At 37.2% G+C, this 9,089-nt stretch overlaps 1 long non-coding RNA gene and 1 pseudogene across 3 annotated transcripts; both read left to right on the forward strand.

Moving 5' to 3' along the window:
- The first annotated feature begins 2,292 nt into the window (after positions 1-2,292).
- On the forward strand, positions 2,293-4,233 carry LOC147948292 (uncharacterized). Of its 2 annotated transcripts, none has more exons than XR_015577669.1 (4): positions 2,293-2,399; positions 2,608-3,030; positions 3,618-3,735; positions 3,817-4,233. It is a non-coding gene; the product is annotated as an uncharacterized LOC147948292 (long non-coding RNA). The 2 variants fall into 2 exon arrangements; XR_015577670.1 differs by having other exon boundaries at positions 3,823-4,233.
- A 537-nt stretch (positions 4,234-4,770) lies between these two features.
- Positions 4,771-6,419, forward strand: LOC104772534 (small ribosomal subunit protein RACK1z pseudogene; annotated as a pseudogene). The gene is made up of 2 exons (XR_015566385.1): positions 4,771-5,463; positions 6,025-6,419. The product of XR_015566385.1 is annotated as a small ribosomal subunit protein RACK1z pseudogene (transcript).
- The last annotated feature ends 2,670 nt before the right edge of the window (positions 6,420-9,089 follow it).

Raw genomic sequence — 9,089 nt, forward strand, 5'->3', positions numbered from 1 at the left:
ATCGAGTACTTGGGTCATTTTATCTCTGAAGAAGGTGTAAGCACCGACCCGGGTAAGATCAAGGCAATAGAGCAGTGGCCAACACTGTTGAACCAGAATCAGTTGAGGAGCTTCCTGGGTTTGGCCAACTACTATAGAAGGTTCATCAAAGGATATGGGGTTATTGCAAGGGCTCTTACCAACTTACTTAAGAAAGATGGGTTCCTTTGGAATGCAGAAGCGGATCAGGCCTTCCAAAACCTGAAAAAGGCACTATCTACATCCCCGGTTCTGGCACTACCTAACTTCGACAAAGCATTCGTAGTCGAGACCGACGCTTCTAATGTGGGCATTGGGGCGGTGCTAATGCAAGACCATCATCCTATCTGTTTCATCAGCCGAGCTTTGGGACCAAGACACCAATCATTATCGGTTTATGAAAAGGAGTTGCTCGCAGTGGTCCATGCAGTTTAGGTTTGGAATGCTTACCTCGCACATCGACCCTTCATCATCATAACAGATCAAAAGAGCCTCAAATTCCTTATGGATCAAAAGGTAACCACACCCTTTCAACATATGTCGTTGTCTAAACTGATGGGGTACACTTTTGAGATACAGTATAAAGCAGGAAAAGAAAACCATGCTGTGGACGCTTTATCACGGGTAACTGGCTCACAACTTCTACAAATCACCTTGTCCCAAGCTCACGAGGGCTTCTTTGACTCGTTGAAACTTCTGTGGGAAACTGATGATCATTTGCGTAAGCTTATATCTGAGATCAAAGCCAAACCGGCCTCGCATCCAAACTATACCTTCACCAATGATGAGTTAAGATGCAGGAGTAAGCTGGTAGTTGGGAATGACGCTGCAGTTAAAACCAAGATCCTCCAGTGGTTGCATGATTCGGCTATAGGTGGACAATCAGGTAGAGATGCGACTTTGCACCGCGTCAAATCCCTATTCTTCTGGCCCAAAATGAGTCTCGAGGTCCAGAACTACGTCCGCAACTGTAGTATCTGCCAGCGAAACAAGTATGACATGGCTGCTAAGCCCGGACTGCTGAATCCATTACCCATTCCTAATGGTGTTTAGGAATCAATCAGTTTGGATTTCATTGAAGGTCTACCACCTTCATCCGGTAAACACTGCATCCTAGTGGTTATTGACAGGTTGAGTAAAAACGCACACTTCCTACCTCTGTCACACCCCTATACGGCCTTGGATGTTGCACAGGTGTACCTGGACCAAGTTTTCAAGCTTCACGGTATGCCTAAGGATGTCACCAGTGACATAGACCCCACGTTTTTGAGTGAGATTTGGAGAGAGATGTTCAGGGTTCATGGCACTGATCTTCAGTTCTCAACGTCCTATCATCCCCAAACCGATGGTCAGACGGAAATAACCAACAAAATACTGGAGACGTACCTTCGCTGTATGGTGTCAGAAGCCCCAGAAACTTGGAGCAAATGGCTTCCTCTTGCAGAATGGTGGTATAACACTACCTATCACACTGCCATCCAGTCAACCCCCTATGAGATCGTGTACGGGCAACCACCTCCACTTCACCTACCATATCTCCCTGGTGAGAGCTCATCCGTTGTGGTTGATCGCAGTTTGCAAAAACGGGAAGAAGTGATTAATATGCTCAAGTTCCACCTGCTCAGAGCTCATAACAGGATGAAACAAGCAGCGGACTCTCACAGGTCTGAAAGGGAGTTCAAGATAGGAGACTTCGTCTATCTAAAACTGCAACCATATCGCCAGAACTACCTTAAGTCAAAGAACGTCCCTCATAAGCTGTCCCCAAGGTTCTACGGCCCTTTTCAGATCATGGACAGAGTAGGTTCAGTTGCGTATAAGTTAAAGCTCCCTCAGCAATCGGCTATTCATGATGTCTTCCATGTCAGCCAGTTGAAACTTTGCCCAAATCCTCCCTCGGACGCTCCATTGTTACCCCAATATCTGTTGGACATCGGCAATGCTAAAGAACCATAGGCCATTTTGGATAAGAAGATGATCAAGTATCGCAACAAAGCCACCACAAAGGTTCTGGTTCACTGGAAAGGCTCAACACCTGCAGCAGCTACTTGGGAGTTCTACCAAGACTTCATCAACAAGTATCCCACCTTTGATCCTTTAGGACAAGGATGTTCTGAAGAGGAAAGTATTGTGACAGGAATATGCCTTCAGTATCTTACTTTATGATGTAACGAATACATTAAAATGTAATCCGGTTTATGCTTTGGTTATCTTACTTTGGTACCGGTTTGTGGTCCAAAGAATAGTATGTAAGACAATGTTTGCCATTTCGAGAAACCTAATTAATGAGTATCATTTTTATTTTCCTATCTCTCTCTCTTTCTCATTTATCTCTTGCGGCGCTTAAGCTTGCTCACATCACTCGGAATCAGTCCTTTAAGGTGATCCTTCTCTCTCTTTGATCATCTTTCAGTTCTGTTTTCTCTGTTCTTAGTCTCTTGGTGAAGACCTAGAATAGTTTTTAGCTCGCTGATTTATTTACTGTTACACATCCATATATATATCCCTGCCCTAAAATCCCAAAACCACAAATTTCAAGTTAGTTAAGTCAACTCTATTCACTCTCCAAGAGTCCAACTTTATTTGCAGAATCCAATTTTGTAAGAGAAGGGAATGAAATAAAGATTACCGGCACCAGTGGCGCCAGAGCAAGGGACGGCTTTTTCAACAACGGCAATGGATAGATCCGACCCGGTAAGGAATTGATGGGCTGTGGTCAATCTGATGATCCCACCGCCAACAACGACTACGTCGTAGGAGCTGCGAGAAGCTGTAACACGAAGTAATGGATGTCGGAGATGAAAATGGGTAGTTAACAATGTTGTTGGGTGATTGAATGAAGATGGAGGGGAGAATCATCATCTCTAATGCCCTTTGACCAAAAAAAAGTATATTCTCTGAGGATTCGATGAAGGCTTATGGAGTTTTGACGGCGAGGGTTGGACCGGCGTTAAGGAAGCAAGTGTTAACCTTGACTGACGACCTCTAGGGTTCATCATTTCTTGCAACAGCGTAAAAAAAAAAAACCTTTCTTACCATTAGGCGTTAAGGCTCGTGGCTGCAACGGCTTGTCTTATAGAGTCAACAATGATTCTGTGGATGTTTATTGTTTTATTTGAAAAATTAAAGGGACACTACAGCTGTATGCTTTGAGGTCTTTAGATCTTCTCCACAGTTTCATTGATGTGAAAAAACTGGCTATGTTCTAAGTGCTTTCTAGTTTACATTCAATGGATGCATTGCTATGTTCTAAGGGCTCATCAATGGTTGCTATGTCTTATGTTCAATCTATATCAGATCTATAACTTATTTCTCTTCTCAAACTTGTTGCTAGGTGTGTACCATCTTGTTGCTTCACAAATATGTCATGTTCTCAAACTTTTGGTAGTCACCTTTGTTGGCTAGTCTAGTGTGTACATATATGGTTCAAGGTGTTATGATGTACTGAAATCTCTATCTTCCTATATATATAAGCTAATGCACATTTTTTCTATATTATCTCGGGCTCTATAAAATTGTCAAAGTTGTGTGTTGTTGATCGATCGTGTGTCTTGAGCCTTTGTTTATATATACACGTTTCTTTGTGAGTGCTTTTTCAGATGAGAAAGGGAAATTTGATGAGCTGGTGGAGGAGAAAGGTGTGAGAATACTTGTTGAACCTAAAGCCTTAATGCATGTCATTGGAACCAAGATGGATTTTGTAGATGATAAACTCAGGTTTGGACCTCTGTCACATTTACAAACCCAAAGTCTGTTTTTAATACTCTTCTCGATATAATTTAACCACGTTTATGTTAGTTGTAGATCAGAGTTTGTATTCATCAATCCTAACTCCCAAGGGCAATGCGGGTGTGGCGAGTCGTTTATGACAACATCTACCTCCAGTGGTTAGCACTTAGCAGAGTGGTAGTAGTTAGCACACGGTGATTCATTGCAATATGAAGACCGAGAGTCCGACGGGCTTTTCAGTTCAAAGTTTAGGGTCGGTTTGGTCAGTCCGTTTGGCTGGAGACTGGAGTTACGCCATCTCCTGTTTTTTTTTTTTTGCTTAATAATTATTAGTTATATGTTTTTACACATCTGGCTGGTCTGGACTAAAACCAAAACCAGAACTGGTGCATTCACGTCAGCATTTTTTCTTAAATATTTTGAGTTTTTCGGATTGGACTTAGTCCAAAATTTTGCAGAGATAATTCAGGCCCAGCAGTTTTTCTATCTTTTTGATTAAACCTATGAATGTCTCTCCTCCGCGCTGTGTCCACGACTCTCCATCTCCACCGGTTGCTCCTCTCCTTAACTCATGATCCATGCCGTTTCATCATCTGATGTAAATTGAAGTCTTCCAGTCCTCTACACTTTCACTTATCTTCCATGTCTTCCATCACAATTGCTACGGTTTAGTTTGTAACTGTTAATAATGTTCTTCCATCTTCTCTGATTTAATGGAGAGTCCACTACTTCTTCTTTAAATGTCGTAAGTCCTTCTGTTATATAAACCAATCTCTTCCTATTGTCATTTTCTCAACTTACATATGGCCTTACATTCTCTGCTTAGAAGTATGAATTCTTTGTTCGTTTCTTTCGCTGACCTTAAAGCTGGTCGACTTGACCAACAAATCGTAGGTAGGATCCTCTGTTTCTGGCCTGCTTGAAACCTTAAAAAAGGTGGACAACTCATGGGGGTTGATTTCCTTCTGATTGACGAAAAGGTACCCTCAATCTCCATTCTCCCCTTCATTCATTCTTAATTCATTCGTTGAGGATGTTGTTCTCTCCTCAGATGGACAATTCGCCCTTTCCGGTAGCTGGGACGGTGAGCTCCGTCTTTGGGATCTAGCTGATGGTGTCTCCACTCGTCGATTCGTCGGACACACCAAGGATGTGCTCTCCGTCGCCTTCTCCCTTGACAACCGTCAGATCGTCTCTGCATCTCGTGACCGTACGATCAAGCTGTGGAACACTCTAGGTGAGTGCAAGTACACGATCTCAGAAGGAGGTGGTGACGGACACCGTGATTGGGTTAGCTGCGTCAGATTCAGTCCTAACACACTTCAGCCGACGATTGTGTCAGCCTCGTGGGACAAAACGGTGAAAGTGTGGAACCTCTCGAACTGCAAGCTCAGATCGACACTTGCTGGTCACACTGGATACGTGAGCACTGTTGCCGTGTCACCTGATGGTTCACTCTGTGCAAGTGGAGGCAAAGACGGTGTTGTTTTGCTGTGGGATTTGGCTGAGGGGAAGAAGCTTTACTCTTTTGAAGCTAACTCTGTGATCCATGCCCTTTGCTTCAGTCCCAACAGGTACTGGCTCTGTGCTGCAACTGAACAAGGTATTAAGATTTGGGACTTGGAGAGCAAGACCATTGTTGAGGATTTGAAGGTTGATCTCAAGGCTGAGGCCGAGAAGGCTGACAACCGTGGCCCTGCTGCCACCAAGAGGAAGGTACACACATACTAACAAACTAACTCATGATTGATTTTGAGTTTCACTTTGGTTTTGATAGAATGCTCTGTTGTTGTTTGTAATGTTGGTTATGTCTGATGATTAAGTAGTAATCTAGGTCTGTTGTAGGAAATGAGGAAGTTCATTGAAAAGATTGTAATGGATTGATTTATTATTAATCTAGGTCTGTAATTCTGGTTGTTTTCTTTGCTTTGTCATGTGAGTTACTTGTGTTCTCGTCTTTTGCCTGTATTTAGCTTCACATAGAGGCATTACCCTGTTGTTGAGGATATGTATCTGTGAAACCTGTATAACAATTGCGTTTTTAGTCTATAGATTTGAGACTACCTTGTCAACGTAGGGTTATAATGTATTTCATTCTCCATACTCTTCGATTACCTAAGATATCTTGCAAGACTTGATATCTTCTAAAGTGTTCTTTTTTGGATGATTCATAATTCATGTTGTTAGACTTCATTCCTCAAGAATTTCGAACATAGCCCATTGTTTTCTGTGTATAACAATGGAAACTGAATTCGATATGTTTGTTGATTGGGTCAGGTTATTTACTGCACAAGCCTGAACTGGAGCGCTGATGGAAGCACCCTGTTCAGTGGTTATACCGAACCCGACAAGTTCGTGAACGTAGAAGAACAACATCCACCGCTTTTAAAGCTCAAGAATGAAGAAGTCTGTAAAAAGAAGAAGAAGGATCAGAAAAATAGAGAGTGAGAAGATACATAAGCCCGTGGTTTTTTTCATATTTGGGCTTCTTTTTCTTGGCCCATTTAAGTTTCATAATAAAGTTGAGGTTGTTTATAAATAAATAACTTGGGCTTACGGTTTTACCCGAACCGAGAGAACCAAAATTTTCGCTCAAATACTAAAACTTTAGGTTAAGTTATAATTGTGGTAAGTATTAATTAAGGTAACAAAAGGTTTGTTCCATTGTCAAACTTGACTTTCGAGTGAGTTTTAATTAAGATGATGTCAATTTTAAAAAATCTAAACAGCATACTAAATTATACTTATACTTACTGCAAAACCTATTTGTATAAAAAATATCCAACAATACAACATAAGCAACCAAAATCAAATACAAAAACAACAATACAACATAAGCAACCAAAATCAAATACAAAAACAAACATAAATATGATTTTAACGTAACCAAAAAAATAAAATACACAACAAAATTCAGAATAAACCTTAATCTAATTATCGCGCTACTACTTTGCTCACTTCTCCTTCCTCCACATCAGCATCCACCTAATCAATTTGTTTTTATTTATTTTTTTGCATAAAAGATATTATTTTTAATATTCATTTAATTGCATATTTATTAATTATAATTAATAACAGTAAAAAATAAATAAAAAACGATTTAACTAAAACTAATTAAATTTTAGAATAGTATAAACAATAATATATATTTTTTTAGTAAATAATAAAATTAATAACTATCTAAAAAATGAATTAAGTAAATTCAATGAAAATTTTAAAATAGTAAAAATAATACTATAAATTTGTTTTAGTAATAATATTATTATTAAAATTATAACCAAAAAATAATTATATTCCAAAATTTAGAATTTAGAATGGGTTAATGGGTTTTAGAATGTAAGTAAGATTTTAATGCATGGTGGAATAAAAAAACAAGTTATGTAATTGTATTTATAAAAATCTAAACATGAAAATAAAATTGAAGTGAAACATTAGTTTCTAAGAAACATATACCATAAAGATTTATTATTAAATTTTACTTATAAGAAAGAATATATTAATTATTTAACTTAACTTAACTTAAAAAATTTGATCTAAAACAAAGGGGCACACTTTTTTTTGGGAAAACTATGAAAAAGAATTTTAAAAAAATAATCTATCTAAAAACAAAATCAATGGTCAGGAAATATAGAAAAAATAATATGCAAGCCGTTACAAAAAGTGGCATGTGATCTATGTAGCATATCTCATAAGGTGGAGCTACAATTTTATAACATGATATAAAATATATATAACAAATATAACATATATATATATATATATATATATATATCTATATATAATCAAATGCTTTTAACCCAAAACATTGGAATTTGTTCAAACAAAAAGAAAAAAACCCAAAACATTGGCAAAAACAACATATTTAAAGTACACTATATTTTTTTTAGAAGACGAAGATGGGGTTACATCACAATATTAACATCTGCAAATAGCATATGAGATTTTAGAAATATATGTAGCTTGGAATAATGAATAGATATTTATTGTGGGGTTCAAATGTTTCATCATTTAAGCATTTTTGACTTAGTCTAAAATTATATTATGACAGATGATGCATTTGGACAACCTCATTTTAGCGACATAGCAGTAAAACTGTTCATGAAACTTTGTATATTTGCATTTAATGTTGGATATTAATATGTTTAAATGGTCTCTATAATTAGGTCAACGATCGACATTGACGTTAGAACTTTTAAAATTATGTTTTCATGGGATATGAATATGGAATGAACTCTTTTAAAGATAAAATGTCAAAGATTGTCGACAATATTATTGCGACACCAGACAATATATGTTATATATATATTAGTAAAATAAGTACAGCATTTATATAGATTTATCTTTTAATTTTTAAATTATATTCATATTCAATTATTCTTATTGATAAAAATTTTAACTAAAATCCCACGTAAAATCGCAAATAGATATAACAAAGAAATGTTATCTTAAAATATATATATGTTGTATATCATTGAGTAAAATAAGTTATATATTTATACTCAAATGTTGGAATTATTATATTTGAGCTCAACAATTTCTGTTGATAAGAAATATTTTAAATTAAAATCCTGCGCGTGCGCCGCGGGTGCAAATTCTAGTATATATGTAAACTAACGATTTTTTAGAATTGAAAACAAACGTCCACAATTGATGAGTGATGACAGTAATTTCGGCATGCATGACCTCGTGAGGCTGAACCTAAGTAGTTTTGACACTAAGTAGTAATTTCGGCTCTCAATCTCGCCTTTGACACTAAGTAGTTTTGAAAATGACAAGTATATTTGAACAAATGAGTATATATGCAACTAATCCTGAATATGTGTTATGTGTATGTATGTATACGTGAAGGTGAAATGGGGATTAGGACAAATATGGCAGTCTTTGTTTGTATATTGGAAGGTATGTTTGTGTTCACCCTTTTTCTTCTTTGTTTTCTTTATCATTGTACTTGAGCTTTTATCTCATTATCCCTCCTCTTAACCTTCTTTACTCCTTTAATCATTATACTAAATCCTTATTACGTAATTTTTAATTTAATTATTGTATTCATTTACAAATATGTACATGACCTGTATCGATATCCTATACGTATCAAAAATTTGATGGAGGGCTGACCCAAATGTGTCATTCTTCTTTAATTTCTTCGCTGTTTTTACTTGTTTTAGCGTTTAGGGCTGACCAAATCTTTCGCCTTGTGCTCTGCGCTTGCGTCTTTGGTAAATTCTTATTATATATCGATAAAGAATATGTTATATGTATTTTTATTAGAAACTCTAGCTGGTTGATTTGGAACTAAGTTAGACATTGGATACCAGTTCCTTAAATTGACATTGTATCCCTTT

Source organism: Camelina sativa, chromosome 2 (assembly GCF_030686135.1).
Source record: "Camelina sativa cultivar CO46 ecotype springtype chromosome 2, ASM3068613v1".
Taxonomy (NCBI): domain Eukaryota; kingdom Viridiplantae; phylum Streptophyta; class Magnoliopsida; order Brassicales; family Brassicaceae; genus Camelina; species Camelina sativa.